Here is a 15,098-nt window from a genome sequence, read left to right as displayed (position 1 = left end):
GTATGCCCTCTCCCCCCACAAGAGCGCTCTTGGACTACCCACTGACAGGCACAGGATCTAACAGATCTCTGTATCCTACCAGGAGGCAGTGAAGAGCATTTGGTGTAGTGGTTAAGAGCACGGGACTCTAATCTGGAGAGCCAGGTTTGATTCCCCACTCCTCCACAAAGCTAGCTGGGTGACCTTGGGCGAGTCACAGTTCTCTGGAGCTCTCTCAGCCTCACCCACCTCACAGGGTGATTGTTGTGGGGTAATAATAACACTTTGTAAACCGCTCTGAGTGGGCATTAAGTTGTCCTGAAGGGCGGTATATAAATCAAATGTTGTTGTTGTTGTTGTTGTTGTTATTCTGTGGCTCCATCTTTTATAGGGAAAAATCCCAAAAGTCTGCATGTTTTGACCATCATCAATTATGTAGGCTTTGTTCTTCTAAGGTATTTTTGACGTGGGGATGGTATAAACATTTTTAAGATAGACAGCTGTCTTAATACTCACATAGGCTAAAGCTGTAAATAAGAAAGGAATTTGTACACTTCACCAGTCATGGACAAGGTCTGCCTGTTCCTTTTGGAAGATAAGATGATGTCCCTTAAGCTTCTCTCTTCTGTCCTTCCGTGATTTTCATGTCTAGGCCAAGGGGTCATTTGCCAATTTACATCTAACTCATGACTGTGGGTGAAGCTACAAGTGACGAATGACACTTGAACGGCAAGTGTATTTCTCCCTGTTCACTTGCCCTCCACTTAATCCACTTGCTGTTCAAGTGTCATTCGTCACTTGTAGCTTGGCCCTGTATCTGATTCATGTCATAGGAGGGTGTTAAGACGGGTGTTAAGGGGTGTTAAGACCTTCAGCCAGCTCTCAAGAAATGAAACTTACATGGAATGAAACTTATATGCAGAGAGCTTTAGGAAGGTTCTTTTAAGACTAAGGGCCAAGCTACACATGACGAATTACACTTGAATGGCAAGTGTATTTCTCCCTGTTCACTTGCCCTCCACTCAATCCACTTGCTGTTCAAGTGTCATTCGTCATGTGTAGCTTGGCCTTAAGACTGGTTCCATGTTCTGTTTGGGCCTAGCCTTGATCCAAACTACAGAATTCTCACGACAAGGCCATTTCCAAACTCCCAGTAAGCAAAGCGGCTGTGTTCTCTTCTAGTTGCCGAAAAGAAGTCTTTCCCCTGGGAAATTGCTAAAAGGGAGGTGGTAAAACAATCTGTTAATTTGCACATCACACACGCAGGGCCCTCTGGCCTCTTGCAACTAAATTTCTTTAGGAACAGAGCGTCCTGCTCTGGCTTATCTCAGAAGAATTGAAACAACAAAAGAAACAGGGTCTGTCTTGGTGAAGTGTAAAGTCTTGCGGTAATTTACATTGCCAGATGTTTGTATATCAAAAGTAACTGGTTGTCTTGTGAGCAATAATATGTTGATGAATCGCATGGGAACACCCTCTGCGCAGGAACTGTTTCTCTGCTATCAAAAGAACAAAGTAAAATGCAACTGACACATGCAATAAACTCCCGAAACCATTGATCTTTTCCTATAAAAGATTTGCGCTCCCAAGGATCGGGGCTGACTATGCCAGCCTTGAGAGAGTGCTGTTAGCTTCCGAGGTTTACATCTTTCAGTCCGAGAATTCTCATTGCTTGTGGGAGGGAAACATTTTTTTCTGTCTTTGGGTTTAACTTGTATTTTCTATGGAATTTCCATTTGCTATTGTTTAGATTAGTCAAGGCCCCACGAGGCGCCTTTGACCAAATAGTTTTGCATGTTTTGTTTTTATCAAATAAACAATATTAGACTTGTTCAGAACATTGTTGCAGCCATTTTATTTTAGTAAAGATAAGGTTTAGCTTAGAGTAAGGAGTTCCAGGGACGCACCACACTTACATGCCTTGGTAAGGGGCTAACAGAGCATCGAACCGTCCTCTTGTCAGGAGGATTAAAAGAAATTCTCCCAACACACACAAACAAGAAGTAATAGCAAAAATCAGGAAGTGATGCATCATTTTAGTGTTGCCTGCTCCATCTAGTAGTGATGACTGTCAAAAGCAGGATAATGGGCAGAATGGTTCATCACAGTGGCCACATGAATTCTTGCCATCAAAAGAACAAAGGCAAAGCTGCTAACAGCCCTGCCTAAAACCAAACAAAATGATTCTTATATATTTCCAGGTTTAGTGAAAAAGCTGGCACCAAAAACATTTGAACATGGATTGGCAAGAAACTATCTTTTAGCCTACAAAGAAATATTGTTTGTAGATGTTTCCAAACTTCTGAAGGATTCAGCTCACAGAACTGTATATTCAGCATACTAATCAGAAGGGCATTTCCTAGGTTAATTTTAGTTTCTGAAAAGAGACCTATCACTTCAACTATATTGTTAGTACAGCTTTGTATAGGCAACTGGCTTTTCAAGTACCTTAGGTTTAAGCCAATTGAAGGAAACAAAAGCTTCCTCTATACATTGTTAGAGAACATCACCAGGCCAGCTAAAACTCCTAGAGTGCCATCCTATTCCTAAGCATTAAAGTTAATGGACTTAATGAGTGTAATTCTGCTGAGGAACACACTATCTGTCACTTTGTCTTTAAAGATATATTTTTGTTCAGCACAGACATATGCTGTCTTTGAAAGCATCTGGCAATCAAGTTACTATGAGAGTGTAAACACTGGCTTCTGTCCAAAGAGATCCTCGAGCAGTGTGGAGCTCAAGGAAAAGCACTCACATTCGGCTATAGTCCATCACAACACTCAAAACACTAACTTCAAGATTTAGAAGACCCTCCTTCCCCAAGAACAGCACTGGACAGAATGTAAAGGTCTGCAGCTGAAGGGGAAAACTGGCGGAAATCATCCCTATCTGCACTAGTAGAATGGTCAAGCCGGTGGCCGTTGGATACAAACTGGTAGCATTTATTGCCTGCATAAGAGTCAACAATACTCAGCAATGATCCAAAATCAAAGCTGTAAGCTTTAATTAGTTTGTTCTGTAAATGAGTCTCCTAAGCTTTTAGTAGATTGATTACTTTGGGGTGATTTTAACTGGAAGGGCAATTTTTAATTGGTGGAACTAATGATTAGGAGCACATTTGTTAATTTGTTAAAGCTATTTATCAATTTACTTCTGTACTGCCTTTCTACAAAATATATTCAAGGCAGTATACAACCCAAGCTAGAAACAGAATAAAACATATCTAAAAATAGATATTAAAAAACAGGGCTCTTGACAGCAGTAAAAAGGTAACAGCAGGTGAAATTAATCCCAAATGAAAGCATTTAAATTGTTTAAGAACACAGAAAACAATCAACAGCACAGGCGAACAGAACTAGCTTTGTCTGGTGTCAAACAAAATACTAAAAATAGCCAAGTGGCTATTCTTAGAGAAGGTACACTATTACTGACTGCCATTGGGTAGTATTATGGTGTAGTGGTTAGAGTACTGGACAAGCATCTGGGTGATCCATGTTCAAATCCCCACTCTGCTCACTGGGTGATCTTGGGCCAGTCACAAAGTCTCAGCCTAATCTACATCATGGGGTTATTGTTATAAAGATAAAATGCAGGAGAGGAGAAAATTGTTGTAAGCCTCTCCAGTCCATGGCATACATCCATAATTTAGTATATACAGAGGACAAGAGAAATTGATCAACTGAAAAAAAAAGAAAGCCGAGAAAAAGGCACAAAGTTTAACTCCTAACAGAGTTAGGTCTCTACCATAGAAGGATCATGTCTTACAGCTTTGCTCAGTTAAGTTCCTCTGATGCAAGAAGGCTTCCACCAAGAAAAATTCCCCTTCCATTAATAGAAGGGTTTTTTGTGCCAGAGAAAACATCACCTTAGCTGAATGGTAAGACACAACCCAGTACAAGGTAAAACTTGGGATGAAAAGTTGGGCACTGGGACATCCATTGCCAAACCTGAATAAGATTTAGGGGGACTTCCATTAGCAAACAGGAACTTTTGCAAAACACAAGCTGAATTTCCTAGTATTTTATATTACCGGTGAAACACAGAAGAAAAAACAGCAGTCCTTCCTTCCAAACTTCAGAGGTGGCATTTATTCACTGAATTGTGATTCCTGTATGCTCAAAAGAAACACTTCTTTCCTGCAAAAAAGATCCCCATATCAGATGTTCAATTGTATGCAAATGTGTTTAATTGATTAGCTGACTAACTGATAAGCTACTAACCTTTACACTTTTGCCAGGTACTAATTAGAACTTGGTACAACTTAATTGAATTCTCTGTTTTGCAATACTCCTACAACAGAGAACTTGAAAAAGCCATTTTCTTAATTCCCCTAACAAAAGGACTTCATATAGCCTGAACCTGGGGCAGCACAGATTTATCTTCTCTTTAAACTTTTTTCCAAACCTCAAATTAGCCAACGCAACATTATGCAGTATACAAGGACTATCACATCTGCAAACATATTCTCCCTCTTTTGTATCTCATCCTTGCTCCAAGTCAGAACAACTTACATGGATCTCCTTCCTCCATTTTATCCTTACAGGAACCCTCTGAGGTAAATTAGGCTACAAGATGGTGAACTAGGGAGCTTCGTGGCTGAATGGGGACTTGAGTGTGGGCTTCATGATTGTCAAACATAGATCAGCTTTCATCTTTGGAAGACCAGTTACTCAAGTTCAGGGTCTACAAGAAATAGAAAAATTGAACACAAATCACTTTTTTAAAAACTGGAATCATAACAATTGGTTCGTTACAAAAGGGATTTCCTTCCATTTTCTCCTGGCCATTAGAAGGAGAATGGTTCTAAAAGTTTCCATGTGCTCACAAAATAGTGCAAGTGGCCAGTTGTCTAATTTATGGTGGTGCCTTGCTTCGTTCTGACCCAGGCAGATAAGGAACTGTTGAGAAATTTCATTTAAATTCTCTGTCTGATCAAGACATTTTCCTCGACAGTGAAAAGTAGTTTCCCCAGCCACAAACAAACAATCTTATATTGGAAGTGGGTTGCCTGTGGAGTTCTTACACTGAAGCAATTGCAATCACCTGCCAGCAGATGGTTCAATTTTACAAATTTTACAAATTGTACCATCTGCTGGCCGGTGATTGCAATTGCTTCAGTGTAAGAACTCCAGACAACCCACTACCGCCATGGCTAATTATAGAATGTAGATATCCTCTATAATCTATAAACAAACCTGTAAAGCTCATCTCCTTCCTATGCATCATGCAAACACAAAGAAGCACAGAAGCTGCTTTGAGTAATGATGGAAAGCCACAAATCTATCCAAATGGAAATGCGCATCAATGATTGCTGGCATGGCAACAAGGATACACAAGCAGACCACAGAACATGATTCATTATCACTAGCAAACACTATAAATAAACATGAAATCCATCATTAAATAGCCCCATCTGAAATGTTGCTTAGTCAATATCCCAGATCCATCATTCCGGATATGCACAGGAAGACAATCACTGTAGCACCTGGATGACATCATTCATGCCCCATTAGCTGTCTTCATGCTTGCAGTTTTTACAAGCTTTCTGAAGAGCAAGATACAGTAGCCATGTGTTGCTATTTCATTCTGTGAACTTTGGGTTCGATTCACTGTTTAAACCTCACCTTTCAAGATCATCCTAGGCAAGCATCTGCAAAATGGGAATACTAACGATGTGCCTCGCATCATGTTTGCAAGAACTGATGAGAGGAGAAACCTTGTTTGTAGTGAAACAGCTGCAGAATTGGCTGGAATCCAAACTGCTGCATTAGGCATGCTCAAGGACTTGATGATGTCTAATAAAGCTTTTAAATTTTTTGCCCTGTAAACTTCTCCCCACTGTCCATATCACAAACTAATTTCAAAAATGGTTTGCTGAGTGGCATAGAGGGATGTGGGCTGAGAAAGTCTCCCTTGGACATATCAGACTCATAGCAGAGTTGTTGTTGTTTTAAGATGCAGGATATAATTAACACCATTGGACTTTATATGAGAAGGGAAGGAGTTGCTACTTGTAGTTGCTACCAAAGTCAGACTATTCTCAAATGATCTTGAGCTGCAAAGACAATCCGCTCTGAGCCCACTTGCAGGCAGAGCAGAATATAAACTGAATAAAATAAATAAAAACAAAAAATAAGAATATAAAATTTAATTTTGCTAATGATTTGTAAAGCTTCTCCAAAATGTCCTAGGCCACTCCAACAGAGCATATGTGATTTCTGTGTGTGTGTGTTATGAGCTATCATGTCGCTTTTGATTTATGGTTACTCTATGAATTAATGACCTTCCAAACTTCCTGTCTTGAATAGCCTTGCTCAGGTCTTGCAAACTGAAAGTGGCGGATTCCTTTATTGAGTCAATCCATCTCTTGTTGGATCTTCCTGTTTTCCTATGGCCTTCCACTTCTTCTAGCATTATTGTCTTTCTCTGACCTCTGGCTTAATCAGGAATTCTCCAGCATATCTAGAAAAATGGAGGCTTATATTGCAAATGTAATTTTGTTGTATAAGCATGAATATTTATGCATTTGCAATTAACATCTTGCCAGAAGTTTGTCAAACTATCAAATTTAATAAGCTACCTGTGATATAAGAATCACAAGGCCCTTGGATTAAATGCAGTTTGATTTGCAAACAGGGGTATTCCAGCTAGCAGTTGCTGAGTCCCACCGAGGAGATCCAGGCATGAATGGAATGCTGAATGTAAATGCAGAATGACCGGAGGTGATTCATTTTCCTTCCTCTTAGCTCCAGGTGGAGCCAGAGCAAGAAAGTTCTCACTGCATCATCTCACTTAGCACATTCCTTTCCCTCTTTCCATGATGAGATCCCCAGCCCAAGAATGAGGATAAATCAATTGGCACCCATAAGTTTTTGTAATTCATTCCTGGGAAAAGGTACATTCCCCAACTAAATTAATCAACTCAGCTCTGGGACATTAATTTGCAAATGTTCCTTTATAATTCAACAGGAGAACAAAACCTTACTCTTTTGTCCCACTCCGGCAGCACCGATCAAGATGCAATCAAACCTTTGTTATTTCCAGGAACTGACTATTGGGGTCTTTGTTCCAATGGCTTGGAGGGCTCTCCAGCCTCATGGTATGTTTTGCCCTATAAGAATAGGGACTCTTGCTCCATTCAAATCGAGCAGTACATGCTTACTGGATCCTAGCGCTGTTCCCTTGGGGTTACTTCCCTAAGTCTCTCTCTCCTGGCTGAGAATACAGGACATTTGAAGCTGCTCTCTACTTCCATGGACCATGCTGCTCTTCTGATCAATAAATATACTTTCCCTTCCCTCCCTCTATTCCACCTTCTGCCTAGCTTCCTAGGACTCTGTGTGTGTGTAACCATTTTTATTATTTGTTCCTCTGTGTGTATGTACGTGTGCGTTTCCTCTTTTAATAAAATATTACTCTTTGAACTTAAAAGCACCAGCCTTGTCTGCTATCTTGGGGAAGGGACTCCGTAAAAATTGGGGAAGATCCCATTGTTACCTCTCTTGCATAGCATTACACACAAGGAGAACAGTTCTGGTAACAGTACAGACAAAAGAGTAACCTGTGTTAGTATCCAAATCTGTGTTACATAATGCTTAACAAAACAGAGAGCAAAACTTCATTTAGTGTGAAATCCATTACGGTAATCTTTCCTTCCAATCGGGTTGAATCCATCCAGCTTTTCCACTGATGAAAAAAGAAGGAAGGAGTCCTCTTTAACTACCAAAGAGGCTGTGCTGGGGATCATGAAACCTCCTTGGACAAAAGCCATGTGGGATAGGGGCTGCAAAAAGGAGAGAAATTGGCTCTGAATGGAAATCTAAATACATCTAGATGGTATTATTGTAAAGTGCTCTACCTAGAGCTGCCCTTGAGATGTGTTGGGAAACTACACTTGGTGTAGAATGTTGCAGGCAGGATGTTGACTGGAGTGGGTCATAGGGACCATACCATTCCAATCTTGGCCTATCTACACTGGATCCCAATCTGTTTCCAGATACAATTCAAGTTGCTGACCTTTAGAACCTATATGGTTTGAGACCAATCTAACCATGGACTAACTCCTCCATTATGAACCAATCTGACCTCCTTAGGTTGTCCCTGCCTTCTGAGATTAAGCAAGTGGTAACCAGGGAGAGGGACTTCTTAGTGATGGCACCAGAATTCTGGAACTCTCCTCCCAGGGAGACTTGTCCATCTCCTTGTGTTGTCTCCTTCCACCACCAGGTAAAGACTTTTTTGTTTCTTGCCCAATGTTTTATTGTAGTTTTTTATGTTTTTGTATGTATTTTAGCTCTGCTTTTATTATTTTAATGACATCTTTTTGTTGGTTTTAATAGTTTTTAAGATGTGGGGTTTCTGCATATTTTTAATTTGTTAGCCATCTCGGTGACTCTTATGAGGATAGAAAAGTGGGGTATAAACTCTGTAAAATAAAACAAATTAATTATGGCTCTCACTCTGAGTAATGAGTTTCCTGAAAAGGTGAGGGAAACCTTTCATTGGAGAACTTCAAGAGACATAGCAAGGCTTGTTTGCTTTCCAGGGCTGTCTATGGGCTATGAACACCTGGCAGGGTTTATTTGAGTTTTAATTTATGGTGTTTTAATTTTGCATCCCAGGAAAATGTAAGGAACTAAATTAATTTTATTTCATTGTGGCATTTCTGAGCCCTCCATAGGGACTCACCACCATTTGGGAGCAGGGAGTTCTTATTGAGAACTCCTGTTAACTGCCCTGTGGAGGCCCAGTTTGGTTTGGTGCTGGAGAAGAAAGGGTTCCTTCCCTCCATACAATTGCCCTAAGCAATTTTCCTCCCCCTGTACCATAGCAGTCCCAAGCTGAATCCGCTCCCCCTCCAAATGGTTGAAAGTCCATGTGGCCGCCCTCACTTTAGGTTTTTGAACAGCCAATAGCAAGATTTCTTCTGGTGATCATTCCTTCTTGCCTCACATCCTCATAGTGAAGGTGGATAGCATCTGTGACATCTGTTGGGCAATCACCTGAACTCATAAGTACTGCCAGAGGATAGAAGTAGCCACCGTCAAAGGGTTGGCTCAGTTGAGAACGAAGTGAAAACCATTAAAGACGCAGCGTCTGGGGCAGAGCAGTCTGCTCGGGAAAACGCAGTACTCATGAAAGCAACCAACAAAGAAGTAAAGCTTTTGGAGAATCAATTGATAGGGTTACAAGTGGATCGTGCTCAGACGGTATTGCGTCTTCAGAATGTGAAGGAAGAAAGTGAAAACTTAAAGGATTTGGTGTCGGAACTTTTGGCGTCATCCGCAAAGGCAACTAAAGAAGAGTTAAAAAGCGATATTCTGGAAGTCCGCCGGACATCTTCAAAATATGCAACGAAGCGTCAGCTGCCTCGCGAGATTATTATCGAGTTTTCATCTACGAAGACTCGGGACACCATCTTATATAATTCGTACAATGTGGACTTGGACTTTCTGGGTAACAAGGTTAAAATATTGAAGGACGTTCCATTTTTAGCTCGGAAAAGAAGATTCAAATATAAAAGGTTTGCAGCTCTTCTGAGGAAGCGTGAAATAAAATACAAATGGTTATTTCCGGAAGGTATCTGGTTCAGTTATAAAGACCAAGCCTACAAGATAACATCGGAAGTACAGCTGAGGGACTTTGTGTTTAATCATCAAGAGTTCCAGCAAGGAGAGGATTTAGAATCTGAAGGGGGGAATGGGGAGGAGGGAGTGAGCGCAGCTACTGTAGCTGTTCAGAGAGAACTGCAACCGAGACGCGGGGGGGGGGGGGGAGAAGACCTGATCCTGACTGTAGTTCGTATTTCATAAGATCTACCAATCTAATAGCATATTAAAAAGTTTAACTTTAAATAATTGTAGTATGAAGGGAATGCAATACTTGTAGATGTAGTGTGTGTTTTTTATATGTTGTTTCTTCCCTTTCCCCCTGTTCCCTTTTTTGTAATGTTAGTAATTAAAAATAAAAAAAAATTATTAAAAAAAAAAAAGTAGCCACCAATTGCTTAGGAATGTGGATGACTAACCAATATGGGCATCACCGGAAATAGACTGAAACAGAGAAACCAAAAACGTCCCCAGTGGTATAAATAACATAAATTAGATACTATCAGATTATTAATTTAATTTTTATGAAGTTTCTAGTTATTAAAGTGCCAAGTGCTAATATTGTGCAATAATAGTAGCCATTCATAAAGTTCATAAATATGCCACTAAATATTCAAAGATACAAAACATTCAATGAGTATAAATACATCAAAACATGTCCAAACACAGTCCAACTGGTAAACAGTTCATGAAATATACTGTTTTGCGTCATTTTAAAGAATGTTGTTCATTGTAGCTCAATCATGAAATGGACCTTCCGTGATCTGCTGTTTAGCAGAAGAGCACCGAGGCTGAACGTTGCATTCAGTATACGGCCAATGGGTAAATTGCCAGCACCATTCTCAATTCCCATTTCGTATTTCCACTTCATCATAGGCTTATTTTAAAGGTCCCACATAGTACAATAGCATATCACCAAGTCGGTAAAGGCAGATGGAACAATGCTGTGATGGAACCATCAGCCATCTCTCTCTAGAGCACAAACACCTCAAGAAAATTCCACTGCAGGAGACCAATCCTTGCTGCTTCTCCTCAGTAGTGGCAGGTCAGAGATTGGCGATGGGCCCTTCTGGAGATTTTGGCAGCCATCTGTGGAGGTTGACTCCTGATGCTAGCCCATGCTAGATTGCACAACAAAGTGATACAGATTGCATGCGGAGACTGCATTTCAGGGCAAAAGAAAAAGCCATTCAAACACACCGGAGGGAGCACAACCTCATTCATATTCAGCAGCTGCTGTGTACATTTGTTATACTTATGTAAAGAGATCAGCTTACATTCTGCAAAGATTCATTAAAAATAGATCACCGCTGACAGCAAAAGCAACACTTCATGTGGCCTTTTCTCTGCCTCCAGCCCGGACTTTACAATCTATTTATAGGACAGGAAATGTTAATTAGATATCATTTAGTGAATCTCATGAATGCAGCAATAATTTTTTATGGAGAACTGCTTGCTTTGTGGCAAAAAATGTGTAATGTGCATGAGCTGTTGTGCAGCATGCAAACTTCTCTCAGTCTACGTGCTCTCATACTAGATAAAAACCTAGTATGTTTTAGCCATAGAATTCAGTGTATTAAGACTGATGCTTATATTAGACAAAATAAACATGTTATTAAGACATCCAATATAAGTACGACCAAATGTAGAACTCTGAGTGAATTTGCAGCTGAAAAGAGACCTGCCTGAGATACGAGCTTATTCAATATGAAATTCAACTTCCCATCCCTGAGCCAGCTCCATTACACGTTAGTGAATAGATTACAGTGAAGCTTTTGACTGTGTGATTCATGAAAAGCTATGGATGGTGTTAAAAGAAATGTGTGTGCCACTATATCTGATTTTTTTATGTGCAGCCTGTACTCCAGACAAGAGGCTACAGTTAGGACAGAAGGGCCCTAGATACTTCAGTCCCAATTTTTTGCTTGCTTGTTCTGTTCTGAAGTTCTTGGTGGACACATATACTTTGTCTCCTGGGTGCAATTCCCATTGCTCCACACGATGGTGGTTGGCATACTTTTTGTACTCTGCTTTGGCTTTAGTTAAAGTTTTTTGTATTACAGTCCATTGCTCTGTGAGGGAAGTCCACCACTCTCCTAGATCTCCCGACCTCTTTGATTCTGGGCTAGTTTCAAAGGGGAAGGCTAAACCTTCATATCCATGAACAATTTTGAACGGGGTTTCTCCCGTGGAGCTGTGGATCGAGTTGTTATACACGTACTCGGCAAAATGAAGAAATTGAGTCCAATTGTCTTGTTGAAAATTAATATAACATTAGAGGAATTGTTCTAAAATGTGATTAATTCTTTCTGATTGTCCGTTGCTCTCGGGATGATGAACAGAGCTTAATCCTTGTTCAATTCCAGCTACTTGTAAAAGCTTCTGCCAGAAGTTGGCAACAAACTGTACTCCTCGATTCGATATTACCTTGGAAGGAAAAGAATGCAGCCTTACAATGTGTTTCATGAAGAAACTGGTGAGCTTTTTTGCGGTAGGCACTGTCGTACAAGGAATAAAGTGAGCTTGTTTGGAGAACAGATCTACCACCACTAATATGCACGTGCAACCTTTGGAGGGGGTAGGTTTGTGAAAAAATCCATAGAAATTACTTCCCAGGGCCGGGAGGGGGTTTCCAGTGGTTGCAGAAGTCCTGGGGGTTTGCCTCTTCTGGGTTTTGCCATTATGCAAGTCGGGCAGTGTGACGGACAGGCCCTGTTTGAGTGACAGGTCCTGAATAGAATGTTGAGAGAGAGTGGCAGTGAAGAGCAGTTAAGACCGTTCAGAATAGTTAGTTGGGAGTTTTGGCAGTTAAGGGAGACTCTGAAAAGTGAGTGGAGGGCTAGCAACCAGAGAAGGCAGATGTGTTTAGAGAGTTCTCTGAGGAGGACTAGTTAATGAGGTATCTGGAACGTTTAACCGTTTAAGGCTGTGCAGGAGGAAGATAAAATGTGCTTCAGTAAAGTTAATTTGTTCTGTTAACCATCTGAGTCCGGTTTGATAATTCCTGCCTATCTTATACTCCCTGAGGAGAACCAGCTCTCAGTCTGTCAGACTAAGTGGCAGAGTTTGAGGAGGTGCTGGTGCAACGAAGTGATATTCTAGTTCCAGTTTGTGTCTGTGAGAGCTGAGGAGGATTCCATTCTGTCCAGAGAGTGGACCGGCTTCCAGCCCCCTCTCCTCATGAGAAGATGTCTACAACGCACCAACTGAGCTGGAGTGTAAGTGGTCCCTATTTCTTTTCCCTGTCAGAAGGGTCCCTCGACCAGTGAATACTTCACAAGTGGTGACAGGAGCTGTGAGATCCCAAATCAGAACCGCCTTAAGCTAGCAGAATCATTCACAAGGGGTGGCATCGAAGGGTGTCAGCCAGATAAGGCTGGGGGATCGGTTTTGCCATTATGCAAGTCGGGCAGGAAGCTACATATTGGGAGACGTCTTTTCTAATACTGGGCTACCAGAATTGCCTTTGCACTAGGTGCAGGGTTTTTAAGTAACCGAAATGGCCTGCAGTTTTGGCGTCGTGGCATTGTTGTAAGACTTCTTTTCTTAAGCTAGACGGGATGTAGAGTTTGTCTCCTTTAAACCATTCTCCGCTTGCCGTTTGTGTCATTTTTCCTGTGGGCGCTTCCTCCCCCTCCTTTTCCACTTCGCTTTTCTCTTTTACTCTCCACCCCTCAAGGCTTTCCTGCTTCCTCATTTGTTCTTTGGTTGCCTGGCTACGCGTAGTCACCACCCCTCCCAAATGGCTAGGGGAGAACACAGTGTCGATAGTCTCCTCTCTCTTGCTCTGATGTTGGGGCACGCGCAAAAGAGCATTCACCAGGAAATTGGACTTATCAGGCAGAAAGTTTAAAGTGAAATCAAACTTTGAAAAGAATTCAGCCCACCAAAGTTGTTTAGCATTAAGGTGCCGGGGAGTGAGAAGCGCTTCTAGGTTTTTATGATCAGTCCACACCTGAAAGGGGTGGCAGGATCCCTCCAGCCAGTGGCGCCAAGTGGTGAGCGCTACTTTTACTGCAAATGCTTCCTTCTCCCACACATTCCAATTTCTCTCTGCTTCTGTAAACTTCCTGGACAAATAAGCGCATGGCTGTATTTTATTATCTTCCCCCTTTTGCATGAGGATTCCCCCAATGGCTGAATCACTGGCATCCACTTGCACTATAAAGGGTCGATTTCTGTAGTGAACTGGTCCTTCAATTTTTTAAAGGCTAGCTGACAGTCTGGCCCCCACCTTAGCTTCGCCAACGGCTTAGTGGTTTGATCTCCCTTCCGTTTTGTTTTCAGCAAATCAGTTAGAGGGAGAGCAATCTGAGCGAAACCCTCTATAAACGGCCTGTAGAAATATGCAAAGCCCAGGAAGGACTGCAACTGCTTCTGCGTTGAGGGCGCCTGCCAATCTTAGACTGCTTTAATCTTAGCGGGATCCATTTTTAGCCCTTGCCCCGAGACACAATAGCCCAAATAGTCCAATTCCTCCTTATGGAATTCACATTTAGATAATTTGATTGGTAGTTTGTGGCGCATAAGGGTTGCCAACACTTTCCTGACCAATTTTACATGAGATTCTTTATTTTCCGAATAAATTAATATGTCATCAAGGTAAACAACTACTCCTTTGTAGAGAAATTCATGCAAAACATCATTGATCATCGTCATGTAAACCGCAGGGGCCCCTTTTAAGCCGAAAGGCATTACGAGATATTCATATTGGCCTAAGGGGGTGTTGAACGCGGTTTTCCATTCATCCCCTTCCCTTATTCTGACATGAAAATAAGCATCTTTGTGATCTAATTTCGAAAAGATCTTACCCTGCGCCACCACAGAGCAGGTCTCGAATCAAAGGGATGGGGTAAGCGTTGGACATAGACACAGCATTAATGCCTCGAAAATCTGTGCAAAGTCTGAGTCCCCCATCCTTCCTTTTCATGAACACCGGGGCGGCATGCGGGGAGCTGGCGGGGCGAATAAAGCATCTTTCCAAGTTTTTATCTATAAACTTTCTGAGTTCTTGCCACTCAGCTGTGCTTATCGAGTATAACTTTCCTTTGGGGAGCTTTTTGCCAGGAACCAGTTCTATGGCAAAGTCTGTGTTGCGATGGGGAGGTAATCCATCCGCCTCCTCCTCACTAAATGCTCGGGCCATATCTCAGTATTCCGGTGGGATTAGATTGAGCTCCTCCGTCATAAGGAGAGCAACCTCCAAATTCGCCGGGGCTTCTTCGCCCCACTCATACCTCCAATGATGCTTTTGGCAATATTCTCGGGTAAAGATTATCATCCCCTTTTCCCAGTGGATGTAGGGGTTGTGATCCCACAGCCATCTACTGCCTAGGATGAGTGGGTACCTGGATACTTGACTGACCACGTAGGGGCGGTTCTCCCAGTGCTTGCCCATCCCGGTAGGTACTAACTCGGTTTCCAGTACGGCTGGGTTCATGTTAGAGCCGTCCATTTGCTTGAAAATTATAGGGGGCTCTAGGGCATGGGTTTCCAACCCTAACCCATTTA

The sequence above is a fragment of the Eublepharis macularius genome, chromosome 7, assembly GCF_028583425.1.
Source record: "Eublepharis macularius isolate TG4126 chromosome 7, MPM_Emac_v1.0, whole genome shotgun sequence".
Taxonomy (NCBI): Eukaryota; Metazoa; Chordata; class Lepidosauria; order Squamata; family Eublepharidae; genus Eublepharis; species Eublepharis macularius.
Note: the sequence above shows the minus strand (reverse complement) of the source record.